This window comes from Hirundo rustica, chromosome 7 (genome assembly GCF_015227805.2).
Source record: "Hirundo rustica isolate bHirRus1 chromosome 7, bHirRus1.pri.v3, whole genome shotgun sequence".
Classification (NCBI taxonomy): Eukaryota; Metazoa; Chordata; class Aves; order Passeriformes; family Hirundinidae; genus Hirundo; species Hirundo rustica.
This window is the reverse complement of record NC_053456.1, coordinates 18,655,902-18,671,730: the sequence shown is the minus strand read 5'-3', so window position 1 is coordinate 18,671,730 and position 15,829 is coordinate 18,655,902. Positions and strand designations below refer to the sequence as shown.

The 15,829-nt window shown below is 40.0% G+C and overlaps 1 protein-coding gene and 1 long non-coding RNA gene across 4 annotated transcripts in view; one reads left to right on the top strand and one right to left on the bottom strand.

Annotated features, from left to right (window-relative positions):
- B3GALT1 (beta-1,3-galactosyltransferase 1) overlaps positions 1 to 3,328 on the bottom strand; it is a 178,864-nt gene extending 175,536 nt beyond the window's left edge. For all 3 annotated transcript variants that reach the window (XM_040070113.1, XM_040070112.1, XM_040070114.1), the window contains exon 1: positions 3,289 to 3,328. The gene's annotated coding sequence lies outside the window, so the exon portion shown is untranslated. The remainder of the gene's footprint in view (positions 1 to 3,288) is intronic.
- A 6,248-nt stretch (positions 3,329 to 9,576) lies between these two features.
- On the top strand, positions 9,577 to 13,673 carry LOC120755324 (uncharacterized). Its single transcript, XR_005701735.1, has 3 exons — positions 9,577 to 9,816; positions 10,930 to 11,003; positions 12,755 to 13,673. It is a non-coding gene; the product is annotated as an uncharacterized LOC120755324 (long non-coding RNA).
- Positions 13,674 to 15,829: the final 2,156 nt, after the last annotated feature.

Genomic DNA, 15,829 nt, shown 5'->3' with positions numbered 1-15,829 from the left:
GCTACAAACAGGCCCAAGACTCTTGTAAATCCTTTCTTTCTCCTGGTTGTGCTGAGGAAAGCTGATCTCTTCCACCAATGTTTCTACAGTCTGTCAGTCAAAGAACAACCTGCCCATCTTTGCCTCTTTCCCTCTGTTGAAGAGTTGTGTTCTCAGCGTTGGGAGCTGAATTCCTGTTTAAGAGGATCTTTTCTAAGTTCCTTGAAAGGCATTCTCAGGAGAGAATGAGGCCTGTGGGTAAGCAACAAAGAAACACTTGGATGCTGAGGCATTTTATACTTCTGTGTATGTAGAGTTCCGCAGGGCTGCCATACAGCAGCGTTTAGAGTTGCTGTGTTTGATGGAGACACAGCTAACAACTATGAGTCCATATTTTAACTGCAGTTCAAAAACAGCATTAGCTTTTCCAAAAAGATCAGTGTACCATTTGCATAATCTAATACAACTAGGAGATACATCATTCATTCATCTTTTCCATGAGCTTCTGCAACTCTTCATTGGTTCAACTGAATGTACATGTGTACTTATTTCCAAAATAGATTTAATTCTAAAAAGCATCCCACTTGTTTTCCCTAGCTGTATCAAAAGAAATAATTTTCCTAGTAGTCATGGCAAGTTACATCAATAATATTTCAGTATCCATCTTTATATAACTAAATTAGCAACAGGGTGGAGAACATGACAGCGTTGACTGCTTCAGTTCCAGATTTCTTATTATGTTACATATAGTGAAACTACCCTGTAAAAATTACTACCACAAAAGCAGCTTAGGAAAATTCAAGATATCTCTTGAGTGTTGCAAGGCATACAGATGGACTAATTTTCTTTTACATAGAAGAAAACCATGAAAAGCAAGCAAAAAAATTCTGAAACTTCTGCATTCTCCTCTAACTTTTAACTAGGTATGAGCATTATGTAATTAAAATACTAATGAATATTAATAAGTATACAGCTGATTAATATTTTTTTTAACAAGTAAATGCTTAATACACTTATATTGACTTCAGTGGTAGAATGATTGCTGCTCCAAAAAATTTCATTACTTACTAACAGACAAAGAAGATGAATAAACACTGAATCGAGCACTCTTCTGAAATGACAGTATTGAAATATTTTGATGTTTTAGAAAAGGTTTCCTCAGAACTGTGCATGCAAAAAAGGTATTTAAGACAAAGATTGGCTATGTAGCAAATACACTGGCATACACTCTCCTGCATGCGTGTTCTCTTGGGAACATCCCCCACTGAAATGACTGTCACAAAGTCTACTCACGTACTGAAGGTTCTACAGATAACCCATTCACTAACTAAATTTTTAGATTAAAATTTGGTGTCACTCACAAGGGAGGACAGGGGGAAAGCTTAGTGTTTTCAGCCTGTAATCTACAAAGATTTCACTGCTCTCTTCCACAAAACAAAAACAAAAATTTGGGATTTTCTTTCCTAAAAAAGTACATAAGGAAAACATGGGTGATGTTATGAGGCAGACGAGCAAAACTGAGTGCATCTCAGACATTGCATCATGACTATGTGCAACATATTTGGATGTGGATTGTTCTCTACATTAATCTAAAATACTCTGATGACACTGAATCGGGTTAACTAAATGAGATTTCTGAAAAACTGGTTTGACCATGTGACATTTCCTGAACCTGTATAGATCTATCCCAAATTAGAGATGTACAAGAACTGAAATTCCATTAGCAATTTATATTCTGCCAAAAATGTTATTTAATGGGTAACTATGCAGTAACCTGTGTCAGCTCTAAATTCCACATCTCAAATCTTTTAAACTTACTTGTCTTACCCACAGCTGTAAAAAAGGGCATCAGCTTCCCAAAGCAGAGCATGTATGTGTTGCAATGGTGTTTGCACTGGTTATTCACCCTTGCATCCATCATGATTTAAAACATTTCTGAAAACACATTATGCATCATGTGACTGAACACGTTCTTATAACTAACTAATCAGAATACTCTATCAAGAAAGAATGAACAAGATCAATACACTCCTAGAAGGTAGAAAAGGAAAGCTTAAAGGTACAGAGGAACCAAAAAAGAAAACACTGACTCAAACTAAATGCTCTTATATGCTCTTTACATTTTCAGCAGACAGCGTTTAAATGTTTAGAATACCCAACCCAAGAGATGCAAAATAACCAACAGATAACACGAACTATTTCCTCCTGTTAATTGTGGATGCTATCCTGCTTCCTACTGAATCAATGTCAAAACTCCTCTTTATTTCCATGATTGGAAGATCACGGTCTTCATCACAAAGTCTGGCAACATCCTGGCAGATTCCTTGAAATGTTATATAATCAAGATACTTAATGTTCACAACGACATCCCTAAAGAGCATCTGAAGGCTGTTTTTATCTAAATTAACAAGACTTGACAACACTTCAAAGCCTTCCAATGTTGTCTTTATCACTTAAAGTACAGTAGGTTGAAGAACAATGGAAAGGAGTACATAGAGATAAACGGGATTTCATCTTTCTAATTCCTCCGTCTCAGTAGCCAGTGGTCATGTATCAACCGTCACCGATACGCTTACTTTAAAATAACTTTTCTTTGAGCTAACTGTGTTAACAACTTTACGATCCAGTCTGCGGCCACACCACCACCACTGCCGCCTTCGGCTGTGTGACTCTCCCCGCTGGGCGTCCGAAAACATCTTCGAGTAAAATCCTTCCTTGAAGGGAAGTTCAACCCACCGCCCCAAAACAAGCGCGGCCGCGCCGCTGGCCCCCAGCGCCGGCCCGGGGCGCGTCCGCGCTGCCGCTGCCGAGCGGGGCACGGCCGGGCCGGGCCAGCGCCGTCGCCGGGACCCGCGGCACCGCCTTTCCAGCCACCACCCCCGGCGGCTCCGCACGGCGACGCCGGGGCCGCCGTTCGGCGGCACGGTTCGGCGGCCCTCCCGAGGCGGCGGAGCGGAGGGGCAGCGCCACAGCCCCTACCGGAGGACCGATGTCGCCCCCCGCCGCGGCGCCCGCAGGCACCGCCGGCCGGGCGGGGGCAGACGAAGTTCCCACCGCGCCGCCGGTCCCAGCTGGGGACCGCCGCGCCGAAGGGCACGGCAAGGGGCGGTGGGAGACGGCGCCCGCCCGCGACCCCTGCCCGCCGCGGCCCAGCGTCGCCGGCCGCCCCCGGCATCCCGGCATCCCGCCCGCTCGCCGCTCCTCCCGTTGCCGGCACCGCTGCTCGGCGCTGCCGGCGGCCCCTTCAGCACCGGACGCAAGGGACGCGCACGACGACGGACGCCCGCCTTTCCCCCGGCCGGACCTTACCGGCCGCGCTCGCCGCCCTCGGCCGCCCGGGCTGCCGCCGCTCCGCGCCGCGCTCCCGCAGCCGGGGCGCATCCCTGCTCCGCCCGCAGCCGCACCAGCCGGCAGAGCGCGCGCCGCGCGGGAGCGCAGCGCGGGCACCGGCGGAGCTCGCCCTCGCCGACTGGCACCGCCGGCAGCCAATGGCCGCCCGCGCCGCGCCGAGGGGGCGGGACGGCGTGACGGGAACGGGCCAATGGGAGCCCCTCGGCGCGGCAGCGCCGCTTCCGGGCGGCGAGAGCCGAGCCGCGGCCGTGCTGCCCGTGTCCCCGCGGTCGGTGTCCCCGCCGGGGCGGTGTGCTCGGTGTCCCCGCGGTCGCTGTCTCTCCCGGGCAGCGCCGCGGGCTCTCCGGGACGCGCCCCAGCCCCGGCAGTGGTGGTAACGCGCGCGGCTGCGCCGAGCTTGCCCGTCCCCAGCCGCTCTGGGAAACGGTGCCAGCCGTGCAGGCGGGGAGCGTGTGCCGCCCACTCCCCGCGTGCATAGGAATACGGAGCTTTACGCCAGGGCGTTTTGTTTAAAATAAGTTAAATTTAATAGGAGAAGATGCGTTTATTCCGTGGGTATTCCACTGAGCTGAAGCCGTGTCCGCCGCCAACATCCCTGCGGCTGCTGCCGGCTGCCGCCGACCTTGGCGCGGCCGCGGCGGGCGCAGGAGCGCGTCCTCGGCGGCTGCCTGGCCGCGGTGCTGTGCGGGACCCTCCATCGCCGCGGCTGGCGCTGCGCTGCGGGCTCTGCGCCGAGTTCGCAAGGCCCCAGGACTTGTCCCACATGTCCCAGTACCGCACCTGCCCGCAGCTGTGTTTAATTCAGCTGTAGCAGCGATTTTTGCCAGTGGACCGGGTGCCTCTTTAGCTTTTGTTTATGTGGTACCTCCATAGATTTACATTGTTGTTACTCTGTGCAGAAGGAGGTGTTTTACGCGCTAGCCACAGTGATGTCCTGTAGAGGTGTATGGGTCTGCGGAGTGCCACAGGCCCTGGAGAAGTGAAGATTGAGGATGAACTATAGAGGATTATTGGTGTAAGGCACTCGGGAAAGGAGCATGGGCTTGGTACTGGAGGCCCGTGGTGATAAGCGGCTGCAGTCGCTTAAAGAAATGCAAATCTGGAGCTGGACCAAAGTGGGTTTGGAGGTTGCAAAGAAACAGTACTTGATATATCTAAAAGGTAACATTATAGGTTCAGGTGTAGAATTAGAGCTGCAAACCAGTGAAGAAAGAAAAAGGTAGAAAAGTGCGCTTGCAAAGATAAAAGTGATCTTAAGGGGAAACTAGAGGAGAGAGAAGAAATCATAAACCTGAAAGTCATACTTCTCCTGGTGAAGGACTCCAAATGCTCACAAAGTCACTGTTAGAACCCCTTCACATTAGGGTGGAATGAAACTGATCATGCGATCAAGGGGAAGGGGGAATGTAATAACAGGAGAGGAGTACAGCAACTTCAACTGCATTATTATTACTATTTTTCTAGAACTAATAATTATTAGAGTCTTAAGATTTTAATTATACTAAGAATAAATGTCTCTTCCCTTTGTTCCAGTCTGTCTAAAAAGACAGGTGGAATGCTTAAAAATGTTTCAGAAATGTATTTTACTTCTGGGTTCTTTTCAGTGGTGATGGTCTTTACCCGCTGTTTTGGAATTTGCTTGTCAAGTAGAACCCCTTGCCTAGTTTTGTCCTTGATTTGCTGATTCAAAAGGGTGTGGAGATTTATTAATTCCTAGTGGCTCGCCATTGTATTTCATGCCTATTAAGAAAGGTCTCTAAACTCAAATCTATCAAGTTAACTTGGTCATAAACAAATGTTTGTTAATTCCCTAATGAAATATTGTTAATACCAATATTAGATACAATTTATGGACAGAATTCCTTGTTTAGTTGTACCAGATGCAGGTACCCTCATCTGTGCTGAGTTCAGAACTGCTAGTACTGTTAAAGAATGTGAAAGTCGTGCCCTTTACCTCACACTCTTCAACAGTTAACTTTTGCTTTTCTTTTTGGTGGCATTTGAGTTTGCTGGGTCCAGTGTGAAGACTCAATGAACCCACTTTTGTTTGGAATGAAATAACAGGAAATGTTTTTTAAATGCTCATGTGCTTAGACACTGCAACACCTCAGTCAGTGATGTTTTCTTCTAGTAAATGGATTTTATTACTTCAGGAACTTCTTCAAGCCTTGAGAAAGTGTTTTTGTGGGTTTTTTTGTGGTTTTTTTTTTTTTTTTTTTTTTTTTTTTTTAATAGTATCATTATATACTTAAGAAAAGGTATCAGGTTTTTACTCTTCATTAAAGCAGGGTTTTTTAAACTTTTGGCATCAGCCATATCATTATCTTGAAAGAAACCTAAAACACAACACACTTTATTTACTGTTGACAGTTTTACAAATACTGCAGAACTGACTAGAGCATTGCACAGTTATAACCTTATAACTCCTGCAAAGAAGGAGGAAATATTAAAAATAATCCTTGTGAAGGAATTTCTTTGTAGTAAGCAGAACATACATGTGATTAGTTTTAATACTTTAAACTTATCCAAAAACGTAAACGGAAATTCAGATAATCATGTCTGAATATTATGTTCATGTTAAAGAGTAGATTTTAAGGTTCTGCAACAGCTTTTTGCAATCATATGCACAGCTCAGTGTGTAAGTTAACTAAATCATTAAAAAGAAAGGCAAAACACCACATTTCAGCTAAATATCCTGTTTATGAGACAAAACAACTCAGAGGAAGATGTTGCTATAGGCACAGAAGCACCAAATAATTAAAAGCAGAAAAGAGATGAGAAAAAAAATCACACCTGAAATATAGGTCTGTTCGTTGAAGTGCTTTACAGTACACATAATATATTCTAAAGTTTAGCAGTCCCCCTGATAAACTTGGGGGATTTTTTTTTTATTATTTTTTTTTTAATCTCAGCCCACAAAATTGTAATTTAGCCTTCAGTCCCATAAGATAGAAGAGTTCAAGAATTTTTTCTGAAGAACAATAGCCTACTCCTGGAAAGTAGTAAAGGATGCACAGGAGCTGAGCTGCTCTTATTCATAACAGAAACAGTGTAAAAATGTAATTTTCGTACAGCTCTGGCAGCAGGAGGCTTTTCTGTCCTGGATCAACAGGGATAACTGAAGTTAGGAATCACACCTACAAAAATCTTTGTTTTAGCAGTTAAGACTAGCCAACAAGATATGAACTGTGGGCTAAGTGCTGGTATTGGGGATTCTGGCAGATGGTAGGAACTATCCTGAAATTCCTTTATGAAGAAAAGAGACACAGTTGCTATATATCCTTTAGTCTTCAACCTCTGGCTTTGGGAGAATGGTAAGATAGTACTGAAGTGTACTATAATTTGCAGATCTTTTACATAAAACTGTAAAATTACCCCTTAGAGATAAACATTATTTCACTCCTCTCTTCTGATGGGGTTTGAATACTTAACTGATGCATGGATACAGCACTGCCTTTGTAGATCTAGGAGAGGAATATTTGATTATTTATTTTTAACTGTGTTACAATTTGCTAACCTTATTCAGCCTCATTTGGTAACCCCTTTGTTAATATCATGTAGATGTATGCTGTGGGATGCAAATCACAGTTATGTGTTAGGTTCTATATAGACAAGTAAGGAGACAAAGGATTCTTGCCCCCACAAACTTGCCTCCTCATGCACTCTTCTGGAAGTGCATTGGGATCTGATTTCACACTGCATGAGGAAGTGTTTCCTTTTGTTATTTTATCTCCCATTATGTCAGCTGGAGGGAGCTAATCTCCCCATAAACAGAGCAAGGCAACTTCCTTTGTGTGCAGAGTCTTCAAGGTAGTTGTATATCTGCAGTGATCACTTGTAAGCACAGCTTCCATTTATATAGTGTCCTTCAGAGCAATGTCACTGTGAATATAAGGAATATACTTAGAACTATTTAAAGATTCTATAAATACATATTTAATTGCAACTGCCTTGAACAGTGATGTAAGATAGGCCTGTTGTGTAGAGGAATGGATGGGTGGTGGACCATTTTTCAGATCCAAGTAATTCTGCTTTGCATGAGTGACCAGTTCATATAAAGAACATTTTTTCCGCCTCAACTGATCCAGTCAGTTTTTAAATCTTTATTTTTAATATATTAGAGTTTTCATTGTTCCCCACCCCATATTTAATTTTGTGGTGCATCAACTGTTTTGACAAATATTTGCACTATTACCTAAGAAATTAATTATAAAGAATTAATCTGCCTCTCAGCAGGGTTAACCAAGAGAGAAGAGCCTTCCCATCACAGTCAGTAGCTGAATCCAGCTGGCAAAAATCAACGTGGTTCTATTTAATTATGATTAATGTTTTCACTTATTTTATAGTTTTGCATGCAATTTTTTTTCAATTTTTCATCCTCTTGGAGGATGATTTGGCAATTGCTACTCATAAACCAGAGATCTTGGTTCCATGTCATCTGATTGCTTATCAGCAAGAGGATTTGATCAGTAGTGGAATGTGACTGGTCCTTAATTTCCATTTTCTTGAAGTAAACAACTACCAGAATACGGGAGCAACGTTCCCTGGTACTAACACTGCAAAGCTTGGAATTGTCATCACTGGGACTATTTTATGATTGACATACAGGACAGTTTCTGTTACCCTTGTTTTCATTGAAGAGCATTTTAAGAAAAATTACTCACATATTTCTATTGCTGGAGTGGCATCGTCATAGATAAGGATGTCTGCCCACTAAAGGACTGAGGATATTGCTACCAGAATTTATTCAGAGATAAAAGAACTACATCAGGAATATTTGGCTGTGTGCTTTTTCTTATCTGGAAGAAAAAAGTTGTCTAAAGTCTCAGTCCCAAAGAGCTTGTAATGATAGTAGAAGAGTGACTAAAGGAGGTGCAGAATATATGATAGAAGGAGAGAGGGGGGGGAAAGCAGTGAAGCCACCACATTATGAAGCAGTTTAGATGCACTGATCTTCCTAGTTCTATATATACACAGCTGGTGTTACAGTAATTTGCTGATTGCTTGTGGTTCTGCTTATGTATACATGAGTATCTGTATATTTATATGCTTACAGATATGATACTCAAGTATTACATTAAAAGATCATTAAGTTGGAAAATGCGAATGCCTGAACTCAAAAGCTATCTGGTATAGTCTTTAATTTTGTGATTGCACAGTGTTTTTCTTGAGACTTAACTTCTTCAGAACACAGAAGGGATGAATCCTGATACTTGCACAATTATTTAATGTTTTGATTTATTGAATTATTAAAAATATTGCCTCAGGCTTTATTTATTACAATCTCCATTTTACCTTCTAGCTGCTGCACCAATTCAGAAAGAAGACCTAATAAAAATATTCTTCTGGCTGTATATCTAGAGGACATGATCTGTACCATTAAAAAAAAAAAAAAAAAAAAAAAAAAAAAAAAAAAAAAAAAAAAAAAAAAAAAAAGTGATGTGTTGAAATGGAAAGCTGTATTGCAAATATGGTCAGAATAGGACCAGATCAAAGTTGGGGCAATAGATTGATTTAATTTTTTTCAACTGAATGATATTTTTTAGCGTGGGCAAAAATCTGTGCTCTTACCAGGTATTTTTCCTGGAAATGAAAGAAGTCTTTTGATAAAGCTTTAAAAGTAAATAAATCAGTCTGTCTGTCCTTTCCTATGCGCAGGAAACTTCTCCCAAAATAGATGAGACAAAATTATAAGCAATCAAAACTGCATTTTTTAAACAGTATTACTATTTTCTGCCCCACTGAAGCATTCGATGTGTGTTAAAGAACAATCATTCTAGATAGTTCTTGAAAATTCTAGAATTTATTTTTTATCATTCAAAGACTTGAAAATGGGGAGGAATTTCTTCTAATATTTTAAAAATTAAGAAATCCATAGTGCATGACATCTTGATGCTGGTCTTTAACAGTTTTCATAACTTTCAAGTTGATCCACTTTTTGAGTTTCCAGAACTCAACCATTTGAATTGTGTTTGGCACATATGTAAGTATGTCTTCAGCAAATATATTAAAGGAACATTAAAGTTTTAGATTCATGCACTCAGATGTTGGGCAATGGTAAAATTAAAGTTGTTTGTTTGACCTTATTTCTTGACCCTGTGAATTATGATTAATTTTTAGAAATTACAGTCAGTAATGAATGAATCAGTAATATAGTTGGTATTAGTAAATATAGCAGTACATGTACACAGGTTTGAAAAAACTCTGTAAAGGTACAGGAGGTACAGAATTTCATTTGTTAGTCATCCTCTCTCTGTAGCCAGGCCTTCATGTCAAAAAAAGGGATGCTGTGTCACTTCTGTCTCTTGTAGGTGATGATGAAACCTGTAGATGGTTAAAGAAAATGCTTTGTTCTGTGGAATGCTGCAGTACTCGTGAAATGTCATCACAGAGCAGAAATGTCCGGATATTTAATCCAAACCTCACCTTATTGGTTGGAAGAAGTTTGTAAAGCTGAGTTTTCTTATGCAGGTACTCCAAAATAAGGTAAATTAGCCCTTTTTTTTTTTTTTCCTTATTTTCTTCTCTTTCCTATAGTGCACATATGCTTTCTATAAAAATAAAAGATTAAGATAATGGTGCATTCTGTGGTATGTCAGTTTATAACATTAGTATGTTCAGATATAGTTTGCCATATGTTATTAGCCAAATGTTTATATCATGATGCCTTCAGAAACATATAAAGGTATTATTGGTTGTTGTCTTAATGCTTTATGTTGAAAAAAAACCTGTTTAGGCTTCCTATTCTGGCCCAAGAAGCTGAGTCCATGCTGTTGCTAGTTTATAGCATGCTGTTGGCATGAATAGCTGCTGGTGCCTGGTAATGCAACTTTTCATTCTCTCTGGACATGTAAGAACCGCTGCTGGCAAAATGGTTTTCTCAGTAAAACCCACCCAGACCCAATCTGTAGCCTTCAGTGTAGCAGTACTGTCCTACCAAAGCAGAAAAGCAGTTTCTGAAGATAATAAAGATAAAGAGATTCTAAACACTGTTTAGTACAGTATATAACACTGTTCATGTGCTATTTCCACGCTAATACTGCCTTATAAAAAGCTGTACAAAAGCTCTTAAGATTGGAACTGCAGATTTTTTTTTTCTGTGTCCATCTGCATAAGCTGACTTTATAGCTATTGATTTCATCCTTTTAATCTAATGTCCCGTAGAGGTCTTAACTGTGATTAGCGAGAGAAACTGGAAACGTATTTTAAGTGGTAAGAGGATATTTCATAAAGACTGGGTTTTATTTTTATGATGATATGTGCACCAGTATTACAATTAGGATGACAATCTGATTTACCAAGCAGTATATTGAAGTAATTTTAGTGTTTCATCCCGTTATGGTACAGCTGTACATTCATTCCCCTTTAAAGTTTTTAACTATGTCATCTCATTTACTGCAAATTCATCTCTGTTTCTGTTGAGAGATGACTTCTTGATGAAGAGATTTTGTATTTGGTCGATTTTTTTTCTCTAGTACGATTGACTGGAAAAACAGCCCACTTTTTAGTTTGGAATATACATTTTCTGTGGGGAAGGAATGCCTCCTTCATAGATATTTCTTGTGATAGGACATTATTCCTTGTCCGCATCTGTTACAGGTACCAATTCATCAGTCTAAGAGTAACTTTATATGGATACTGATGGTGATGGCTACAGTGTCAAGAGCCAAAAGGTAAAATGGGTTGAAGTTTTCCTAGGTTTTTTTTTGTTGTTGTTATTTAAACCGTTTGTGTGATTTTAAAAGCCACCTGTTGAAATGTGTAGTGATTTTTCATGTCTGTTCCTAGTAAAGTTACAATGTACTTAGTTAATGAAAGTCAGATTAAAAATAATTTTTATTTTTAATAGACTTTTTTTTTTTTTTTTAAGAATTTAAGAAAACCTTATTCTTTCTTTCTCCCTGATACCATACCCAAAGAGAGGGGAGGTGAGGGAGCACTGGAAAACGGGAATTTTTCTCCTTTTCCCCCAAAGTAGTCTGGTACAGAGCTGCCTAATTTTCTGTTTGAGGACTATACTGAAAAATTCAAATCTTTCATGGCTGAATTGTAATTTACTGTTGTAGAAAGGCCAAAAGTAAGGCCAGTCTGATTACGTTTCTAAGCCAAATTTAATGCAGATCCTCTCTTTAAAACATTTAAAAACACTTTTCATGTCAAAGTCATCAAATGTAACCCACATACAAGGTTAAATGCTGTTTGTGAAAGGCAGTAAAATTTACCTAAAGGATTTAACTTTCATTCCTCTTAATGGATGAAAGCATGAAAAGAGACAAAGGCTTTAATCTGAGTTTTTGTCTTCACGTTTTCCTGTTTTTGTGAGTGTACCTAGGGTAGTTAATGTTTTTGCAATTAAACCTACCAGTTGGAGGTATACTTGACTGAAGTGACCTGAACCTTTTATAAGTAATTCTGATAATTATCCTGCACTTTGAAAATAAAGCCTGAATTAAAATTGTTTATGGGAGGGATATTTCAAGACATGTTGTGTTAGAGCAACGCAAATCCTTAACATGGTTTAATTGTCCACCCTGAGCACTGTGTCATTTAAGATACCTAGTGTAGGTCTGCCTATGGATATGTATGAAGGAGATAAATGCTTAACAGAAGACAGACAAGGTATTTACACTGGAAATTTAATGCTGGAAGTAATCCAGCATTTTCGTTCAGCAAGTCCTTCACTTAGGAGGAGTCCACTTCAGCTGTATAGTCAAAGTGTCAGTTGGGTCTCTTAAAGAGTTTTGAGGATGCCCCTTACTCTAGAAAGGCTCCAAAGGGATTAGTTGATATGCCACACCTATAAAAACAATTTAAGTAACTCTAAGTAAGTTTTTGTGCCAATTATGTTAATGAAGTTGCAAATGTACTGCAAATTTTGAATTCCTCTAAAATGCATTGCTGGCCCAGCCATTAAATCAGGCTCTTTAATCTCTCTAATCGGTGCTTTTCAGTATAGAAGAATACCTGAGCCCTGCTGTGTTCTAAAAGCAGTAGAACATCTTCACTAGCCAATAACAGCCAGTGAAAAACAAAAATACTTCTCAGACTGCAAGGCTCCTGTACTAAATAATGATGTGGGAAAGTTTTATTTCACTGCTACTCCTCAGTGCAGTTTTACTGTTGAACGGTGCTCGGCTGCAGCTGTGCTGGAAATGGATCAGCTCTGCCCTCCATGACTGTAAGGTCCCTTTCTAAGGGTAAATATCCTGTCCATGGGACGAAACTTAGAAGTAGCTGGAGGAAGTTATCCTGCTGAGAGAATGGGAGGTTCAGTGCCAGAATTCTTCGCAGGAGCCATCAATCTTCTCCTCACAGAATGAGACTTTTACAGACTGATGACTGGTAATCTAAATTCAGGTAGCAAAACTTAGAAACCCTAAACGGTAACTTGAGCATAAACTTAGAATAGCAACTTCTGTTGCAGTGTCCCTCCTGGAGCAGTGGCTCTGTCCACCCGAGCTAGCCCGACACTGCGATCAGATGGGGAACATGCCTCTGGATCCTGGGAACCAGAGGAGCAGCTAAGGGGGTTTTCCCCTTGTCACGGGAGAGACCACGCCAGCGGTGGAGAAAGGAGTCTGACTCAGCTGGAGAGCAAAGTCCAAGGTGTTTATTGAGTCCTGGATGGGACATCCGAACCTCAGGGGAGCGACTCCAGCTGAGCGCCGGGGATGATGAGCTCTGGGCTTAAATGCAGAGGGGTGACTAAGGGAGGAGACAAACCAACATCCGATGAAGGACAAGGTGGGAGTGGAACAGGGTTGGAGGGACATTTAAAGAAACCAATGAGAACATAAAGGGAGGAACCTCCTCGGCTCCTGCCCTATCACTTGATGCATTATCTACTCAAAAAAGAAAGCAATGCCATTTAGCGCTATGTAGTAATCTCTTGGGTTTTAAAAACAAATTATGATGGTTGCACCCAAATGGGGGGAGCAGTAACAGGAAGAGAGAAATCTTGCTGAGATGTTCAAAAGCAGCTGTAGGCTAATGCTTTTTAATAAAGTTCTCAAATACAGTGGTATTGGAACGTCTTGTGCAAAGACGGTTCTTCTGGTAACATTCATTTAAAGATGTCTTCTTATATTTCTGCATTTACTGAAAATATTTTGGAGCAATATACTCTTGAAGTATGTGCGTGGAAAAAATGCTATTCATCGTTTTCTGATGTGTGTGTATACTTTATGGTTGTTTCTGTGTAGGTATAGAAGAGTCCCATGTGGATTTCCCACTAACCCACAACCCTGTCGCTTTGGGCAATGAGTTGTAATGCAGATGATGTTTTGTTCTAGAAGTCTGAGGCACACTTTCTTAAATGTTTTAACATCAGCTTGTCTTTCCTGTAAATTATTTCAAATGCCTCTGTTGGATCCTTCAGGAATTATTTTGAAAAATGTATTTTGATTATGATTCACTTTCTCTCTGACTGTTTGGTTTAAACTAATCATTGCATGAAGAATTTCACAAACTATTTAAGGAAAATAGTATGTATAAATTCCTTTAAAAAAAAATCACAAAATATTTTTTGTAAAGTGTTTTTTTTTATTATGCATTGTCAACGGTAAAATGATATGTTGCTGTTTCATACAAGATGGAATAGTGTTAAGTGGGCAAATGTTAATCCATAAGCATAGGTTTTAAGGAAAAAAGTGCTAGATCTGAATGGGGTTGTACAGGTTTAAGTATGACACTGGAGAGCTGCTTCAGCTGAAATGATTTTGAATTAGTTACTGAAACAACTACTAGTCTTCATTGTCCAGTGTTCCCAAACCCTGTTTCAGTTCTATTTGGAATGTTTGGTTTTATCCAGTGTAAAATTAACACACATTTTTCTCCCCTGTTACTCAATATAACTTTGTAGCAGCTCTAGGAATATAGCAAAACAGTGCTACTCACCAACCAGCTGTGGTTACTATTCAGTAATGATCCATTTCAAACTAAGTATTACATGATATTGCAAAACAGAAACAAAAAAGATTAATCCCCCAAAATCTCAACCAAACCCCAGATTTTCTAGCATGATCTAACACAACCAGTACACATAATATGTCATGGAGCAACAGTTTAGTTACAGTAATAATACATTAGAAAAAACAATGGAAGTATTTTTTCTTCCTTTGTGCACATCAGGTGCTTCACATCTGAAGTTGTTACAAATAATAAATATTGAAATGGATTATGTTTCACCAGGACAGTGTAGTAAAATATTCTTTGCAATTTTCAGAAACAGAAAGACAAGGGCTGTTTTATAATTACAGATGGAAAAAAAAAAAAATCTACATCTTCATTGCCTAAAATATAAACTAGCTGAATAAAGCCTGTGTAATTGACGGTATAATTGTATTTTTTATGCAGTCTCTGGATATTAAATTCTTCTGGATATGAAACACTAAAATAAGTAGACTGAAGAAATACCTATTTATGACATACTTTGTAATGAGTGACAGACATAGCTGATTACTTGGGTGTTTTATTAATTTTCATCATAAAATTTTTTTTTTTAATTTGTTCATCTGCTGTGAGCCGTTTGAACTTGACTTTCTTGCCTGGGAACGATGAAACAGCAGTATGTCTTGAGCTCAGTAAATCTAAGCTTGTATTTATGTCTGTCTTTGACATTTGGTTTATTTCACTTTCTTGACAAAAGTTAATATAATTCAGTTCTGTATCATAATTTCTATGTTCTTTTGAATATGGACTGCAACATTTTTTAAGTGCACCTGCAGAGTCTATTAGACCACAGTTTAGAAGCAGGTTGTCTTTTTTAAGAAAAGATGTCTTCAGAGTGTCAAATAAAATAATATTTATCTTTTTGTCTTTTTTGTCACATTCTGATTCTTCTCCAGTGCATAAAAACTCAGGATCAACAGACAATGTTGTGTTAGTTGCCTTCTTCAAAACTAACATGCAGCTAGTACGAGACTTCTGACGAGTGGCATAGTTATTAAAAAACTGAGCGAGACTCTTAGAAGTAACAGCATCTTCATCTTTTGAGTTCTGTTCATCCTGTGCAAGTCCAGTATCGCTAGAATAGCTCTCATGTGGTTCATACGTCTCATGTATTTCTTCATTTCCAGACTGACTGTCCAGCTTTGCAAAGGCACGCTGTGATTCAGTGCAAATAGCATGGCTTAGTGCTGTCTTTGGGGTAGACATAGCTGAGAGGGTTGTTTTCTGTGTACAAATATTTCGATGTGAAAAGGTGGCATAATTATTGTTGTTGTTGTTATTCAAGCTGCATTCGTTGTGATTCTTTTGTACAGTTACATCATCAATGTTAGTAACCTGTATAACTTCTGAATTATCAGTTTCATTGATTTGTTTCTCTTGCTTCTTCCCAGTTCTGTCCACAGTTACATTATCACCCTCATTAATATCCTTTCCACTTTGCTCCCTATCCTCTGATGCTTCTAGTTTATTCACCTTATCTTGCACATTCCCAGCTTCCTTATCCTTTTCCTTCTTGCCTGCCTCGTTTTTCTTTGCTTTAGAGGTATTT